Raw genomic sequence first — 19,991 nt, forward strand, 5'->3', positions numbered from 1 at the left:
TTTTAAGTACTTTATATGATTTTTATGTATACTGTTGTTCAGAAAACACCAATAGAACTCAATCTTCCTGAGTGGGGTTAGGGCAAACTGGTTGCCTTGTCTCAATAAATTTGTATTATAAAACATATAATTACTTAAAATCAATTCTGAAGTCCACATACCACCAATTGCTTATTACTATGCAGATAAGTGAAAGGAAGAAGACTTAAAATAAACAAAAAAAGTATTTCGAATACATCAAAAATTAATTTTCTAACATTTATAAGAAGTATTCTACACTTCAATTGAACAACTTTGTTCATGAATTGTCAACAACAAAAATAAGTTAATTTTATATGTCTCCCACAGGGGGTGGGGGGGGGGCGGTAACAAACCTTTGAAAGGACAACAAAAAAAAGTTAATTTTATAGGCCATTTCTGTCATTAATTAACAACTAAATTGGGACTAGTACCTCTGCACATGACCTAATTTTACATTTAAAAAAAGACTTGGCCTGTTCCACTTTATCTATATATAGAACTAAATAGTCCTCCCACTATCCACAGAAAGAAAAAAATTGAGAACCATAAAAAAGGTAAATTTAAATTGTACCTGAATCTTTACTTCTTAATACCGAAAGAATTGAGATTTGTCCCCTTTTTATTTTTGACATTCATGTAGTTCAAGAATTATTTCTAAAATAAACTTCAGATACTGGCAGATTATATGCCTCATCTCCTAATTAGCATATACTACTCGATACTGAGGTATTTATCTTACTATAACTGCAAGATTACACTTATATTACTGAATGATTAATATAAATCTTTATTGTTTATCATAATTTTGACGTCAATTTAGGAGGAAAAAACACATTTACCAAAGTATCAGACTCTAAATCAAAACTTACATTATTTTTTAAATTCTATTTTAATTTATGTGGAAAGAAAACATTTATGTGCCTTTGGTAATTTATTTGCTTAAACTCTGCCTTAACATAGTGGCTAATTATTATAACACTTGACCATTGAACAGAATAGAAAACAACAAAAAACTGTCAATAAGCCAATATTGTTAAAAGTAGACTAAAATTTTGCTGAAACCGGTTTGGCTCAGTGGTAGAGCGTCGGTCTGCGAACTGAAAGGTCCCAGGTTCGATTCCGGTCAAGGGCATATACATTAGTTCCGGGCACATCCCCGGTAGAGGGTGTGCAAGAGGTAGCTGGTCGATGTTTCCCTCTCATTGATGTTTCTAGCTCTCTATCTCTCTCCCTTCCTCTCTGTAAAAAATCAATAAAATATACTTTTTTAAAAAGTAGACTAAAATTTTAGTTTCACTACTGAAAATTACGTATTTTTTTTTATTGAGAGTTTTACAGATGTTCACACACCTCCCCATTGCCCTTCTCCACCCAGTCCTGTCCCATCCCAAACCTTAACCACCCTTTGTCGGTGTCCATATGTATATACGCATATCAGTTCTTTGGTCAATCTCTTCCCCCATCCCACATCCCCTTCCCACTGAGATTCATATTTCTGTTCCATGTTTCTATGCCTCTGATTCTATTTTATTCATCCGTTTATTTTGTTTATGGGATTCCTTTTTATTTTGATTTTTAGGTTTACATGCTGATAGATATGTATTTAGTGCCATTTTATTGTTACCCTTCCTTTTCTGCTTCTTCAAAAAAACCCTTTAACATTTCTTGCAATACTGGTTTGTGGTGATGAACTCCATTAGCTTTTTCTTGTCTATGAAGCTCTTTACCTAACCTTCAATTCTTAATTACAGCTTTGCTGGGTAGGGTAATCTTGCTTGTAAGTCCTTGCTTTTCATCACTTTGAATATTTTTTGCCACTCCCTTCTGGCCTGAAGTTTCTATTACAAAAAAAAAAAAAAAAAAAAAAAAAATCAGCTGATAGTTGCACGGGCGATCGTTTATTAGTAACTAATTGTGTTTCTCTTGCTATTTTTAAGATTTTTTGTCTTTAAGCTTTGGCATTTTAATTATGATGTGTCTTGGTGTGAGCTTCACTGGGTTCATCTTTGGGACTCTGTGCTTCCAGGACTTGTAAATGTATTTCTTTCACCAGGTGAGGGAAGTTTTCTGCCATAATTTTTTCAAATAGTTTTTTAGTTTTTTGCTTCCTCTCTTCTCCTTCCTGCAACCCAGGAGCAAATGTTGGTACACTTGAAGTTGTCCCAGAGACTCCTTTCACCATCTTCATATTTTTATATTCTATTTTCGTTTTCCTATTTTGACAGGGTGTTTTTTGCTTCCTTATATTCCAAATTGCTGACTTGATTTGCAGTATCATCTATTCTACTGCTGATTCTCTGTAACTTATTCTTTTCAGTTACTGTATTCTTCATTTCTGTCTTGTCCTTTTTTCATGTCTCTGATGTTCTAATTTTCTTGAGATTCTCAATAAGTTCCTTGACATTCTCACTAAGATCCTTGAAGCTATCATTAAGTTCTTTCAGCGTCCTTATAACCATTGTTTTGAACTCTGTATGTAGTAGTTTTCTTCCATTTCATTTAGTTCTTATTCTGGAGATTTCTTCTGTTCTTTCATTGCAACATGTCTCTTTGTCTCCACATTTTGGCTGCTTCCCTATGCTTGTTTGTATTGGGTAGAACTGCTATGTCTTCTAGAATTGATAAAGTGCCTTGTATAGGAGGTGTCCAGCAGGGCCCAGTGGCTCAACCTCGCCAGTCACTTGAGATGGGCACTCTAGGTATACTGTCCTGTTTTAGTTGAGCCTTGATTGTAGTTGATGTCACTTGGTGAAATTGAGTCTCAGGCCAATCGGCTGTGGGGATCAGAAGAACTGCTGTGCATAAGACACCCCTATGAAGCAGGATTTGCTTCAGCAGGGCTTTGGTACTCACAGAGCCCGCCCCTTAAGTGTGTCACTCATGGATGTAGTAGAGTTGTAATCTGGTATGGTGTGAAGCTGTCCACCAGGTGCACAGGCTCTGGGGCCTCCCAGGAGGTGCAAAGTCAGCTACTGTCTATGCCCTTCTTTGAACCACCCAGCATGAGTTACAGAGTGATCTGCAGATGGCTGCTACATGTATTGGGCTAGGAGGTGTCCAGGAAAGGCTAAACTGTGAGTCTTGGCAAGCTGCTGCTAGTGCCGGGCATGGGGCCCCTTACTAAAGGTCTGGGGCACACTGAGTCCAGCAGCTGCTTGTTTGAGACATTTTAGGAAATCTTTGAAGCCTGAGCCAGAACAGGCCACTCATATGGAAAAGACACTGCAAACAGTGTGGGTGAGGCTGCAGATTGGGTAAAGTGGATTATCAGAGAATCACCAGGGCAGAGGGAAACTGGGCAGGCCAGCTTGATAGAAACGCAGATATGGCATCTGCCAGTGAGCTCTGTGACAGGAGGGCGACAGGGGAGGGGGCGGGGGGGGGGGGGGTTAGGTTCCAGCACTTTGGTCTGGGAGCAACCTGCCCCTAAGTTCTTGTCCTGATGCCAGACAATGTAGTTCCTCCCTCTGTATCCCTGGTCCTTTCAAGCTGCTGCCCCAACACTACAGCTCTGTGAAAGTGAGTCTGAGAAAATCCGTGCACTGGCCCTTTAAAAGGAATACCTGGGAATCTTAGTGGCCTATTTCCCTCAGCCTCATCCCCTCTGGTTTTAACAGCCTAAAGTTATGGAGATTTCTCTTCCTGGAACTGGAACCCTGAGCTGGGAGCCTAATGTGCAGCTGGGACCCCCTTCTCCTCACAGAAGGCCTCCTCAATCAAAACACACACCATACATGCATGTTGGACCAGCCCATTCCTCACTTCCAACCCTCCTGCCAGTCTCAATGTACCTTCTTCTTTAATTCTCTAGCTATAGGACTTCCATCTAGCCAGATTTGCTTGTGGGATATGCAAGTACCAGTGTTTACCTATGATGTCATCTTGGTTCCTCCTCCACATTAATTTTAACTGAAAAATATAATTTTCCAAAAAGCAATCTTTTAACTAAAAGCCAAATTTTAGGGGGGCAGAGGGATATGTATTATCCTGTTTCGTTATTTTAAAATATAAACTTACACATTATAGTGTCCATATCTTAAAGCATGATGGCATTGAGACTTCAAGTTCTATAGAGTATACTGATATTTTCTATGATTTAATTATTTAGCTAACATTTTAAAACTAATTATGAGTTAGGGGGTAGATAAATGGGAGATGAAAATAAGACAGTCCCTGTCCTTATGTGCCAGAAGCCTAGTATAAAGATGAAGAAAACTATTTCAGTGGCATGAACTAAGTGCTACAGTGAAGTTTGTATACAGGATGCTTTGGTAGCACAAAAGAGTGGCACTAAACAGGAAGAATGTGAGACATGATGTTTAGAAAAGGTTTGGAGCATAGGTTTAAGTTTATACTAATAAAAGCATAACATGCTAATTAAACCAAATATACCAGACGTCTTCCAGACATCCTTACATGCATCCTTCCAGACAAAGCCGCAGTGGCAGGGGCCGAAGCAGAAGTTGTTAGGGACAATCAGGAAGGCAGCCAGGGCAGTTAAGGGTGATCAGGCCAGCAGAAGAGAGCTGTTAGGGGTGATCATGCCAGCAGGGAAGAACTGTTAGGGGCAGTCAGACAGGCAGGCACAGGCAGTTAGGGGTGATCAGGCAAGCAGGCAGAGGCGGATGGGAACAATCAAGCAAGCAGGCAGAGTGGTTATGGGGATCAGGCAGGCAGGTGAGAGGTTAGAAGCCAGTGGTCCCAGATTGCGGAAGGAATGTCCAACTGCCAGTTTAGGCCTGATCCCGCTGATAAAGTAACATGCAAAGAGCTGGTGCACTGCATTATTCCAAATGTCCCTCCCTCAGGATCTGAATAGTAACTATATAATCATCATAACTAAAGATTACTCTGTTGAAGGAAACCAAGATGGCGGCATAAGGTATACACCTGTATGTGCTGCCTCTCAAAACCAAACCAAAACTACAACTAAAAGACAAAACAACTATCATCCAGAACCACGCAAAAGCTGGCTGAGTAGAAGTTTTACAACTAGAAGGAAAGCAAAAAATGCATTGAGGTACAGAGGTGCGTGAATTGGGCTGGCGCTGTTTTTTTTTCTATCAGAAGGGAGATACAAGCTCCCAACTGCTCTGAACTCCACTCTCCGGTGAGACTCTGGAGACCCAGCTCTTATGGGGAGAAACGGGGCTGTCTGGCATTAGGTCGGAAAGCGAGGGTGGCTTTTTCACAGAGGTGCTCCCAGGGATCATTGTTACTGCATGGGGGCACAGGATGCGGGGACGAAGAGACACAGAGATGTGAAGACATAGAGACGGCTGACTGGTAGCCATCACTGTTTGCTCAGGATTGGTGATTCCCTGAGATACCGCCCCACCCAATTTACAATCCTACCCAAACTGTGTGCAATGGCTTTTGAATATGAATGGCCTCTCCTTTCACAGCCTAATCTAATAAACTGCAACTGGGTCAGAGAGCTCCAAAATTTCCAAACCCCAAATAAAGAGGAGAAATCTGCAGATCTTGATGTAGCTCCTGCTGGGGGGGGGCTCAGGCAGAAGCTGACTTTGCATCTCCTTGGAGATCCAGGAGCCAGTGTATCTAGTGGTCAGTGTAAGACAATACCAGATTTCAACTCCTCACATTCATGAGTGACACACTCAAGAGGCAGACTCAATGAATACCAAAGTGCCAATGAAGCAGGTCCTGTCCCATAAGAGTGTTTCCAGCCGAAACCAGTTTGGCTCAGTAGATAGAGCATTGGTTTGCAGACTGAAAGGTCCCAGGTTCAGTTTCGGTCAAGGGCATGTACCTTGGTTGCAGGCACATTGCCAGTGGGGGAGTGTGCAGGAGGCAGCTGATCAATGATTCTCTCTCATCAATGTTTCTAACTCTCTATCCCTCTCTCTTCCTCTCTGTAAAAAATGAGTAAAATATAAATATATATATATATATATATATATATATATATATATATATATATATATATTTTTTTTTTTTTTTAAAGAAAAAAAAAAAAAAGTGTTGCCAACACAGCAGTTCTTCCATTATAGACACAGCTGGTCCTCACAGCCAATTGGCCTGAAGGTCAATTCTTCCCAGTGATACCAACAACAATCAAGGCTTAACTACAATAAGACTATGCACCCCGCTCACAAAGGGGTGCACCAAAGAGTGTCCACCTCAGGTGATTGGGGAGGATGATTCACTGGGCCCTATAGGAGACACCTACTACACAAAGCCACTCCATCAACACTGGGAAGTAGCCAAAATATGGAGACAAAGAAACATGTCACAAATGAAAGAAATGGAGGAAAGCAAACCACTGGATATAGAGTTCAAAACCACAGTTATAAGGTTATTCAAGAATCTTCTAGGAACCTCCGAGGAACTTAGTGAGACCTCCAAGGAACTTAGTGAGACCTTCAAGGATCTTAATGAGAATGCCAAAAATATGGAAAAGGACCAGTCAGAAATTAAGCATACACTGTCTGAAATAAAGAATAATATACAGAAATTCAACAGTAGACTAGAGGATCCCAAGAATCAAATTAAAGATTTGAAATACTAGGAAGCAAAAAAAAAAAAAATCTAACCAGAAAAGAAAAAAAGAAATGGAGAAAAACAAACGACTGGATTTAAATATAAAAACCATGGTTATAAGGTTTTTTTAAGAATTTCCTAGAAAAGGCCGATAAATTTAGCGAGACCCTTGAGGATATGAAAAAGGTCCAACTAGAAATTAAGCATACACTGACCGAAATAAAAAATATTATATAGAAACCCAACAGCAGACTAGAGGAACTCAAAAATCAAGTCAAAGATTTGGAATACAAAGAGGCAAAGGACACTCCTTTGGAGAAGGAAGAAGAGAAGAGACTCCAGAAAGTTTAAGGTAGTGTAAGGAGCCTCTGGGACAACTTTAAGCGCACCAACATCAGAATTATGGGGGTGCTAGAAGAAGAGAGAGAACAAGACACTGAAAACCTATTTGAACAAATAATGACAGAAAACTTCCCCCACCTGGTAAAAGAAATAGACTTCCAAGTCCAGGAAGCACAAAGAACCCCAAACAAAAGGAATCCAAAGAGGATCACACCAAGACACATGATAATTAAAATGCCAAGGGCAAAAAACAAAGAGAGAATCTTACAAGCAGCAAGAGAAAAACAGTTAGTTACCTACAAGGAAGCACCCATATGATTGTCAGCTGATTTCTCAACAGAAACTATGCAGGCTAGAGGGGAGTGGCAAGAAATATTCCAAGTGATGAATAGCAAGAATCTACAACCGAGATTACTCTACCCAGCAAAGTTATCATTCAGAATGGAAGGTCAGATAAAGAGTTTCACAGATAAGAAAAAGCTAAAGGAGTTCATCACCACCAAACCAGTATTATATGAAATGCTGAAAGGTATTCTTTAAGAAGAGGAAGAAGAAAAAAGTAAAGATAAAAATTATGAACAACAAATACATATCTATCAAGTGAACCCAAAAATCAAGTGAATAAAAAATCTGAGGAACAGAATAAACTGGTGAATATAATAGAATCAGGGGCATAGAAAAGGAGTGGACTGAATTCTCAGGGGGAAAAAGGTATGGGGGGGTACGTGAAGAGACTGAACAAAAATTGTACACCTACGGATGAGGACAGTGGGAGGGGGGGGGGAGTAAGGGCAGAGGGTGGGGTGGGAACTGAGTGGAGGGGAGCTATGGGGGGGGGGGGAGAAACTATTGTAATAATCTGAACAATAAAGATTTATTAAATTAAAAAATAAGATGTGGTATACTTATACAATGGAGCACTACTCTGTCATTTAAAAAAAAAAAAAGATTCTTCATCTCATTAAAAAAGATAAAATACTGCCATTTGCAACAACATGGGTGGATCTTAAGAGTATCATGCAAAGTCTCACAAAAAAAAGATAAGAACCATGCGATTTCATTCACATGTGAGATTAAAAAAACAAATTCACAGACCCAGACAACAGTAGAGTGGTTATCGAAAGGGTAGAGGGATGAGAAAAGGTCCAAGAGAGTAAAGGGGTAAATTATATGGTGACAAAAGTAGACTAGTGGTGAGCATAAAATGGAGTATAAAGTTGTACACATAAAACTTATAAAATGTTATTAAACCAATGTTACTTCCAATAAACTTAAATTTTTATAAAAAGCTTGCCTAAAGCAGTAACATCCATTCAGGCTAAAAAACAAAATTAAATGTTCAGTAGGCCCTCAAATATATTTCAAGAGGCATAACACAATACAAAGTATATAAAACACACACCCAAACAAATCTATTCTAAACCAATATGCTAAAAAATTTTAAATTCTGCTTACCTCCTTAGATAGAAAAGTTTTTTTGAAAGTCTAAAATAGAAACTCATAAAGTTTCAAACTGTCTTTTCTCAATAAAAATTTCCTTTGACAATAACAAAAATACATAGCAATTAATATTTATTAAACATATATTCTAAGACTCCTGACTTATTCATCTCATTAATCTTCTCAACACCCAAAAGTTAATTATTCCTCATCATAAGGAAGTTATTGAACCAAGAGTCACAACTACATCTATTGTGATTTCAAAGTTCAGGTTATTACTACCTATGTGTCCCTACCAAGTAGAAGTAATAGCAATCATTACTTAAGACGATGTTTAATATTTTTGTTGCCACAGTGTAAAATATTTTCAAATTTAAGAGCTTGCACATTCTTTCTCCCTAAAGCTAATAACAGAAAAACATTAGTAAGACATATTAAGTGTTATCAACTTTAATTTGTTTGCCTATCTTTTGGTAAAAGATTTGAAAATAATGTTCTGCTTCCTAAAACATGCCTGGCACAGTATAAGCAAACAATACATATTTTAAATAATTAAATAATGCAATCTTCTCTACAAAAATGGCAACTATCCAGCTCAGTTCAGATTTCAAATGTTGTCTCTCACGGTTCCCAGAAGTACATTCTCACTTCTCACACTCTTCAAAACAAATGTTCTGAAATTTGGTTCATAAAGTATAGATACTACATTTATGACATTGCCCAAAATTTAAGCTCAAAACTAACAAAAATATACTACTATAAAGATGACTAATAGTATTAATAATGATAAATACAAAAGTTTGATTCTTTAAAAAAAAAAAAAAAAGGTTCAATAATTTTTCATGTTACTTCTGATAATACTGGAGAGGATACTAAAAATACACTCACTACAAGCTCTTTAAAGGCAAAAACTAAATAAGTCTTTGCATTTTATCTAACACAGAGAAAGCCTTTAATAAGTGATGAATGAAAAACAGGTATTGGATATTCCTGTCTTACTAAAGGGATTTCAATTAGGCAAAAATTTCTGTTCCCCAAGAAAAATGATTGAGGTTTCACTACAGTAAAAAATATTTATTTCATAAGATTTAACATTAATTATCCTCTTACCAAAACTTGCTACAAATTTTACTTCAACAAGCTAAACAGATAAAAGGATAGAAATTGTTAGTTCATCTTATATCAAATTATTGAAAAATAGTTCAATCACTAATAAAGCTATCTCTCACACTGTACATTACGCTTAAAGAAGAATTAATATAGTAGGCAGCCTTTCTTTTGCTTGGTAAGCTTTCCATTCTCTGGTATCAGCACAAAAATATTTAAGACTATCTACAGGAAATCTTTTCTTCCTCTTTTCCAACCTTACTACAGGCATAGACTTTCACTTCTTGTCATTTCTAATTTGCAAAGTCAAGGTTTTCAGATTTTGAAATTGAGCATTTTCACACTGCCTTCCTAGTGGAAATGTGGCTTTCTTTATGTATAAGTTTTGATATAAGCATTAACTCTTTCTAAAGCAAGAATTTTCCAACATTTTAATTTTGCCATAATAGTTCATATATAGTTACAAGAAAAAAAAATTTAAATTTAACTCTATGTATTTGTCAAAACATCACTGTTTTCCAAATTAAATGATAGAGATTTTAATAAAGAACTCATCTACCAGTTGCTTCTCCTCAAGAGTGCAGCCAAAAAATATTTAGCCAAATTTTAAAACATTTTTATCAAAAATTTTTATTATCAACATATATGTCCTGAATGTACATGAAGTGATTTAACTGTAAGAAAAATAATCATGCAAGACCTGAATTATACGCCACTTTCACTTAGCCAAGTGCAGACATTTTCACCAAAACAGCAATTCTCAAACTTTCTGGTCCCAGAACCCCTTTTACATTATTAAAAATCACTTGGGACACCAAAAAGCTTTTGATCATGCAAGTTATCCATTGATATTTAGTATTCGAAGTTGAAACTACATAATTTTTAAATTACTGGTAAAATTTCTTTTTTTAAACATATTTATATATTTATGCAAAATGATAAGCTCCCCAAAAAAATTAGTGGGAAAAATATTCTACATTTACATTCTAATTTCTTCACTGCCTGAATTCCCATATCTGCTTCTACATTAAATCTGTTGCAATATACCCTAACCGGATTGGCTCAATGGATAGAGCAAAGGCCTGTGGACTGATGGGTACTGGGTTCAATTCCTGGGTCAGGGCATATGCCTTGGTTTTGGGCTTGATCCCCAGTAGGGGGACATGCAGGAGGCAGCTGATTGATGTTTCACTCTCATCCATGTTTTTCTCTATCCCTTTCCCTTCCCCTCTGTAAAATCAATAAAATATATATATATATATTTTAAATCTGTTGTAATTTGTTGTTTTGATGAGAGAGAGAGAGATAGGGACAGGGGGAGAGGGAGAGAGAGAGAGAGAGAGAGAGAGAGAGAGAGAGAGAGAGAGAGAGAGAGAGAGGGAGGAAGAGAAAGAAAGCTTTTCAGATAATTACAGGCATTCTTCACTGGCATTCCACCAAAACTCAAGTGGTTTTTTAGAGATCAGTTGCAATATAGAAACTAAAATCACATCAATTAACTATTTGTACTTTATCACATTAAATTCACTATCTACCTTGTCCTTGAATGACTTTCGTACCCATTACACATTGGTCTCACTGAGCTAATATTTACCTTATAAATGTTGAAACATTTTATTATACAATATCAAAAAATATATCTAACTAAATATCACCACTGCTTTCATCAAGAAAGTCTTGAGTTGAGCATGGTAGTAGATAAAAAAAATTTAAATTCTAATTTTCATTGATAGCTTAAATTTTATAATTTGCAACAAAAATAATCAATTGTTTTACTAAAATTGGTGAGCTTATTTTGTTCATTTTTGACAAAATGTCTAACAAGTACCCTAGAATAAACCAGTTTGTCAGTCATTCTTTCAAGTAAAACTGGTGTTCTATGATAAAAGTGACTAACTAAACTCAACTTAATCAAATAAGAATGTTTTATAATTATTTTCAGTATCTTTAAAAACGCAAATTTCTTCCCTGACTTTGTAAACAGAAAAGATGAAATTATTTCTTCAACGTAGAAAGTTATCTCTACCTACCTTACAAAGCAGTTGTGAGGCAACCACACATGTAAGCATCTCTTTGACTATTTTACACATTAAAGATGCTCAGCAATGGTTAGTTCCTTTCAATCTTCTCTCTCTCACTATAATACTGGTTATTTTTATGAATTGCCTCTAGTTTTTTATTTTTCTGTATCTCATTAAAAAACAAGCTATCGATAGAGAATCCAAGATGGCTGCTCAGGTAGACACCTAGCCGCAGCCGCACACAACAATTTCAATAAAATACAACTAAAATATAAAACGGACATTGCCCAGAACTACAGGAAAGTCGACTGACTGGAAATTCTACCACAAGAAGCAAGGAGAAAACCAGAAGGAAGCGCGGAGGAGCTGGAAAAGCCTGAGGCGCGCGCAGAGGACGGCGCCGGAGAGGAGGGAGGCCGAGTGCCTGGCTGGCCTTCCCTAGCGGGAAGGAGATAAAACTCCGACTGTGCTGGGCCCCCGACTGCTCTGAACCCCAGTTCTACGCCAGACCCCGGGGACCCAGGCTCATCCATAGGGAGCTGGGCTGTAAGGCGGAACCCGGGGAAGCGGCGAAAGGAGGTCCCAGAGGCGCGCACACTGCGTGCGCGCAGAGAAGGGACGGTTGGCTGTGCCGCGGGATTGCCCCGGTGGGAAGGAGACAGGGGCTCCAGTCTACTCTGAACGCCACCTCCAACTCCACTTCCAACTGAACTGAACCCCAATACCGGGCTCATTGGGGGAGAGCCTAGACTGTTTGGCAGCAGGAACTCTCAGAGGCGCTTTGCAGCGAGTACTTAAGGACCCGCATAGGGCGGGGCTGACGGAAGCCAAGGCGGTAGGCTCCACCCTGAAACCCCGTCCCATCTGTAGCTGTGAAATGCAACAACGAAATAGATCACAAACGAAAGAAATAGAGGACAAAAAGCGACTGGATATAGAGTTCAAATCTACCCTTATAAAGTTTTTCAAGAATTTCCTAGAAAAGATGGATAAGACCTATGAGGATATGAAAAGAGATCAACTAGAATTAATAAGGAATCAACAAGAAATGATAAGGGATCAACAAGAAATGATAAGGGAGCAACAAGAAATAAAGAATACATTGTCTGAAATAAAAAATATTATACAGAGTCCTAAAAACAGAATGGAAGATTGCAAGAATCAAGTCAAAGATTTGGAACATAAAGAGCCAGAAGACACTCCTCCACAGAAGCTAGAAGGCAAGAGAATCCAGAAAATTGAAGATAATGTAAGAAACCTCTGGGACAACTTCAAGCGAACCAACATCAGAATTATGGGGGTCCCAGAAGATGAGCGAGAGCAAGATATCGAAAACATACTGAAAGAAATAGTGACAGAAAACTTCCCCCACCTGGTGAAAGAATTAGACTTACAAGTCCATGAAGCGCACAGAACTCCAAACAAAAGGAATCCAAAGAGGACCACACCAAGACAAATCATAATTAAAATTCCAAGAGCAAAAGACAAAGAGAGAATATTAAAAGCAGCAAGAGCAAAGAAGGTAGTTACCTATAAAGGAGCACCTATACCACATGTGTCAAACACAAGGCCCGCGGGCCAAATCCAGCCCACCAGGCCTTGCAATGTGGCCCGCACCGCGCTGTCATCACTACACTCCGCTGTCAGTTTATGACATTGTCAGTTTATGACTGTTCAGTAAACCATTCAGCCTGTGATTTAGGCTGGATTTTAGATTTTGGCCCCTTCTCTGATTGAGTTCGACACCCCTAACCTATACGATTGTCAGCTGATTTCTCAACAGAAATCATGCAGGCCAGAAGGGAAAGGCAAGAAATATTCAAGGTGATGAATAGTAAGAACCTACAGCCAAAGATAATCTATCCAGCAAAGCTATCACTCAGAATCGAAGGTCAGATAAAAAGCTTCACTAATAAAAAAAAGCTAAAGGAGTTCACCACCACCAAACCAGAATTATATGAATTGCTGAAGGGGGTTCTTTCAGAAGAGAAAGTAAATAAAGATAAAAATTATGAACAACAAATACATAACTATCAACAAGTGAATCTAAAAACCAAGGAAATTTTTAAAAAATCTGATGAACAATACTAACTGTTGAATATAATAGAATCAGAGGTATGGAAGGGGAGTGAACTGACGATTCTTGGGGAAAAGGAGAGAGGGGGATGTGGGAAGAGACTGAACATAAACTGTGCACCTATGGATGAGGACAATGGGGAGTGGGGAAAGGGCAGAGGGTGGGGTGGGAACCTGGTGGAGGAGAGCAATGGGGGGGGGGGGGAGAGGAACATTTGTAATAATATGAACAATGAAAATTTATTTTAAAAAATAATAATAAATAAATAAATAAATAAATCAAATATAATGTGCCAAAAAAAAAAAAAAAAAAAAAAACAAGCTATCATCCCTGGCTGGTGTGGCTTACTTGGCTGGAGCATTGTCCAGTACACTGAAAGGTGGTGGGATGAATTCCCAGCCAGGACACATACCCGGGTTGTGGGTTCGATCCCCCAGTTGGAATGTGTATGAGAAGCAATCGATAGATGTTTCTCTCACACATCAACATTTTTTTCTCCCTCCCGTTCTCGCTCTCGCTCTCCATCTCAAAAAAAAAAAAAAAATCAACTTAAAAAAGTATATTAAAAACATACCAAGTTTCACTCACCTACTCTCCAATCACCTCTAAATGACTCAATTCCACTCTGCTAAGACACAGAAAAGCAGACAAATAAGTAGTATTGAACCATAGGTTACAAAATGAGGGCTTCAGAAGTCAAATACTTTGTAGAAAGGCTAAAACAGAAAATTTGGTTTAGAAGCCTATTCCTGCACTTCTTTTTTTAATGTACCAAGTTATACTCATAATTTTCCAGAAATTTGAGTTCAAGTGTTACACCATGCTTCAAATTAATTGTTGTGGTTTTATTTGAGTAATCATTTTGAGTTTATACCATCTGTCTGGCATTTACTAAGGTAATTGCTAAAGATATTGTATGCATAGAGATATTTTTCTCAACAAAAATGTTTACATATGTTGTTTTTGTTAATATGTCACCTAAATTACCAAATTCTTTCCCAGGACAAAAACAGGGTGAAAACACAAAACATTTTTAATGTACATATTTTTTAATGACTCTATTAAGATTCCATCATCTTTTCAACCATCTCTTCTATTGCTACTCTAATATAATCATATAACAAATATATATGTACTAGAGGTCCAATGCACAAAATTTGTGCAAAAGTAGGCCTTCACAGCCCAGGCTGCCCAGGCTTCATCTGGAAGGTCATCAGGACAGTGTTCCACCATTCGGCCGTTCGGTCAATTTGCATATTATACTTTTATTACATATACATACATATGTCAAGAGAAAAGGGCAGAGATAGAAAATTTTAATACCTCAAGTAAACTGGTACCATAACTTTAAACATAATGTGTAAGACTTTCTGAATCACAGACTTAAATATTCATGCATTTAAATTTATCAGAATCTGGCTACAGATGTGAAGAAATTTATATGAAACTGACCTTACACTGTATCCAAGAATTCTGAAGCATAAATAATACATTCATACCCTGGCCAGGTGGCCCAGTTGGTTAGCGCATCATCCCATATAACAAAAATTTCAGGTTCAATTCCTGGTCAAGGCACATATATCTATAGGTTCAATCCCATTAGAAAATGTATGGGAGGCAAGTGATCAATGTTTCTCTATCACGTCAATGTTTCTCCCTCCCTTCCTCTCTTCCCTCCCTCTTTCTCTCTGGCATATCCTATATCTTCAGATGAGAATTAAAAACAATACGTTCATTTCCTATTCCAAAATATAGCTATATTCCAATGTATATCAAATAATTGTGACAAATGACTATTGTTTCTGAATGCATAGTATTCCCCTTTTCAGGTACTAACACCACCATTCCTTTTGTTGATTATCTGCCCTCCTCCAAATGATGTGATTCTACACTACCCTGCTACCCTGCACACTCCACACCTTCTCTGTGAAGGGACTGCCACAAAATGCAGTTCTGACAAAACAAAGTGCTCACCCAACTACCCAAGTAATTGGCCCAGAGATGAGCATAAGAATTAAGCCAGGTCGAGGATTTTAAAAGTGAACTTTAGGACTTTCTTTTGGATCTAATGGTGGTGATAAAAGCCTGGAGCAGTCAGTGACTATACCCTGTGTATTAGTCAGGGTATAGAAAAAGAATCAATAAGAAATGTGTGTGTGTGTGTGTTTATATAAATATTAATATAGGTAGATAATGGGGGAGAGAGAGAGGAATTATTTTAAGGAATTGGTTCATGCAATCGTGGAGGTGGGGCAAGTCCAAAATCTTCAGGGTAAGCTGGCAGGCTGGAGACCAAGGGAAGAGGTGCAATTTAAGTTCAAAAGCAGTCTGCAGCAGAATTCCTTCTTATTGAGGGAAGGTTCAATTCTTTGCTATAGTCTCAGTACGTATATAATTACATATATAATCTTCACTATACAGATTATTTGTTGTCAAAATGCTGGCAGAAAAAGGACACAAACCTTAGTTTTAAAGATTATACTCTGAAGAGAATAAGACATGTGCAAGAGAATATTACTTTGCTATTCCTATTTCATAGAACTCTCTACTTAAAATCTGGACCTTGAAAGCTTCCTATGCCGAACTAGGATCAGTATGGAAACAAGTCCTTGTAACACTCTTCCTGACGTGCCTAGCAGCTGGTATCAATGACCGACCTCGTAGAGAAGAAGTGTAACTAGAGGTTCCATCTCAGAAAACAAGGATATGGTGGACAACTATTACTTTAATATCTGGTATCTCTTCCTATTCTGGGAACAGCATATTTACTACTTCTTAGGAGGAAGAGTTTGCCATCAAATTACAACTATGCAGTTTGGGTAGGTCCAAGCATATCCCTGGCCATAAGTATTCCCTCCCACAAGCCAAGCCAGATGCTTTCTCTAAGATTTTCTCCAAGAATTAGAACTAAGGAAAGAAAAGTAGCCCAGCCTATGTGATTCAGTGGTTGAGCATTGACCTATGAACCAGGAGGTCATGGTTCAATTCGCACTTAGGGCACATGCCTTGGTTACGAGCTCAAACTCCAGTAGGGAGGCCTGCAGGAGGCAGTCGATCAATGATTCTCTCTCATCACTGATGTCTCTATCTCCCTCTCTCCCTCTCCCTTCCTCTCTGAAATAAAATAAAAATATATTTTTAAAGAAGAAAGTAAAGTAGGTACTCTAACAGAAAACTAAGGATGTGATACCAGTAGTTGCCAAAAACTTGTCTACAGCCATAAGGAAGAAGTCTATGTGGAAAAATGAGTCTATGTGGCTTTTAGTATAACTTCATATCTAGTATTATGGTGCCTCCAACTTTGTTCTTCTTTCTTAAGATTTTGGATCTTTTTAGATTCCATATACATATTAGGAATATTTGTTCCAGGTCTGTGAAATTTGCTGTTGGTATTTTATTAGGGGTTGCAATGAATCTATAGATTGCTTTGGGTAGTATGGACATTTTATTTTTTTATTATTATTTTTAAAATGTTTTTTTTTTTTAATTGACTTCAGAGAGGTAGAAAAAGAGATAGAAACATCTATCTAAATTTTTTGTTGCAATGGTAAATGGATTTCGTTAGTTTCTCTTTCTGATAGTTTATTATTGGTGTATAGAAATGCCATAGATTTCTGGATGTTAATTTATATCCTACTACATTGCTGAATTCATTTATTAAATCTAGTTTTTTTTATGGAATCTATATGGTTTTCTATGTACAATATCATGTTATCTATGAATAATGAGACCTTCTTTCCAATTTGGATGCCTTTTATTTCTTCTTCTAGTCCGACTGCTATGCCTAGGACTTCCAGTACTATGTTGAACAAGAGTAGTAAAGTGGGCATCCCTGACTTGTTCTTGTTGTTAGGGAAATGCTTTTTTTTTTTTTCTTGCTTTTTTTTTTAGTTTTTGCCCATTCAGTATGATGCTGGCTGTAGGTTTGTCATATAAGGCTTTTGTTATGTTGATGTATGATCCCTCTATTCCACTTTGCTTAAAGTTTTCATCAAAAAAGGGGGTTGGATTTTGTCAATTGCTTTCTACATTAATATGATCATTTGATTTTCATCTTGCAATCAGTTAATTTGCTATATCACATTTATTGATTTGCTGATACTGTACCAGGCATGCATTCCTGGAATACCACTTGGTCATGGTGTGTGATCCTTTTAATGTATGCTGGATCTGATCTGCTAAAATTTTGTTGCGGATTTTAGCATCTATGTTCATCAGGGATATTGGCCTGTAATTCTCTTTCTTTGTAGTATCTTTATCTAGTTTTAGGATTAGGGTAATGCTGACCTCATAGAAAGAGCTCGGAAGTGTTTTGTCCTCTTGAACTTTTTGAACAGTTTGGAGGGTAGGTTAATTGTTCTTTGAATGTTTAGTAAAATTCACCTGTGAAGGTGTTTGGACCAGGGCTTTTTGTTTGTTGGAAGATTTTTTTTATTATTATCATTGCCCAATTTCATCAGTAGTTATTGGCCTACTTAGGTTTTCTAAATTTTCCTGATTGAATTTTGGAAGATTGTATTTTTTAAAATAATGTGTCCATTTCATCAAGGTTGTTGTTTGTTCAAATAGAGTTGTTCTTGTCATGTTTTTTTACAATCCTTTGTATTTCTGTGGGGCCAGTTGTTACTTCACCTTTTTCAATTTTGATTTTGCTTATTTGGGTCCTTTCTCTTTGTTTCTTCATGAATTTGGCTGGAGGTTCATCAATCTTGTTTATCCTTTCAAAGAACCTGATCTTCGTTTTATTGATCTGTTGTTGGTTTTTTGTTTGTTTTGTTTCCTTTAGTCTATGTCATTTATTGTTGCTCTGATCTTTATGATTTTCTTCTACTTATTCTGGGCTTTTCTTGTAGCTCTCTTTCTAATTCTTAAAGTTATAGGGTTACATAAGTTAGTACAAGTTTTCTTGTCCTTTAGAAGTAGGGCTGTAGTGCTATGAACTTCCATCTCAGGACTGCTTTTGTAGTGTCCTAGAGATTTGGGGTTCTTGTGTGTCCTCATTTCCATTTGCCCAATGAATTTTTTCCATACCTTCACTTTCAGACTGTGTGAGTCCTTTGTTCTGAGGTGGATCTCTCTTATATACAGCATACACATATACTATATATGTGTCTGTGTGTACATATATATATGTATATAAATATATATAATATAAACACTATATCTGTGTGTGTGTGTGTGTGTGTGTGTGTGTGTGTGTGTGTGTATATATATATATATATATATATATATATATATATATATATAATGTTTTCTTATCCATTCAGATACCCCATGTATTTTGATTGGATTATTTAATCCATCCAAATTTACAGTTATTAATAGGTACTTGTTTGTTGCCATTTTTATTCTTTATGCCTATGTTCCTTCCTCCCTTTCTATTTCTTCTTCTTACAAGGGTACCTTTAGGATTTCTTTCATTGCTCGTTTGGTGGTAATAAACTCCTTGTCTGTAAAGCTCCTGATTCCATTTTCATTTTTGAATGATAGCCTTGTTGGATAGAGTAGTCTTGGATTCAGTACCTTACTTTTCATTACTTTGTATAGTTCAGGCCACTCTCTTCTGGCCTGATGTGTTTCTGTTGAGAAATCAGCTGATAGCTTAATGGGACGTCCCTTGTATATAATTGTCTCTCTCTTGCAGCCTTTACGATTCTTCCTTTGTCTTTAATATTTGTCATTTTAATTATGATGTGTCTTGGTGACAGCCTTTTATAGGTTCATTTTTGGGGGGATTCTGTGCCTCCTGGACTTGGGGGACATTTTCTTCCCCAAGTCAGGCAAGTTTTCTGTCATTGTTTCTTCAAATAGATTTTCTATTCCTTGTTCATCTTCTTCACCTTATGGGACTGCTATTATCTATTTCTAGCTTGCTTCTGGAACAAAGAGCCTGCTTAATTTTAGCATAGATCTCTTTTATCAGGCCCCATCTTCCCTAATTGTGTGGTGGTAACCTTTTTGAGGATCTAGTGAAAGCCACAGGCCATCTTTCCAAGAAATGCCTACATTTATATTCATGCATACAGTTTCAACATCAAGCTCCCTTTCACTTCTTTTCCTACCCTTTTCTGACCTTTTTCTTTTCTTAGACAATTTATTCTCTTTTTTTACTTTTCGTGTATATTCTGACTTCTACCTATGCTTCATAGGTGCATTCGGCTTTATTTTCTTTTATATTTATTTCCATTTTGTGCTTTAATCCTTTGCATGTTAGTTAGAACTTGGTGGTAAGTGGTGAAAAACAAATTGTGACTAAGTTTAGGCAAAAGGAAATTTATTGGCTCATTTAACAAAGCTACAGGAAGTGTTCATTCACCCAGGCTTTAGGGGTGATTGCCACTGGGGCCTTGTTTGCTGTCATGATTCCTTTTCTCTCTGTGTCTCTCATCTCTACTTCTCTTTTCATGATCCTATCATTCTTCCACATAGACTTCTTCCTTATGGCTGTAAACATGTTTTTGGCAACTATGGGTATCACA

General features: G+C 37.3%; 1 protein-coding gene across 5 annotated transcripts in view; it reads right to left on the reverse strand.

Annotated features, from left to right (window-relative positions):
- ARHGAP12 (Rho GTPase activating protein 12) overlaps positions 1 to 19,991 on the reverse strand; it is a 132,021-nt gene that overhangs the window by 81,938 nt on the left and 30,092 nt on the right. The window lies entirely within an intron of this gene.

This window comes from Pipistrellus hanaki (genome assembly GCF_964339955.1).
Source record: "Pipistrellus hanaki genome assembly, chromosome: 1".
Lineage (NCBI taxonomy): Eukaryota > Metazoa > Chordata > Mammalia > Chiroptera > Vespertilionidae > Pipistrellus > Pipistrellus hanaki.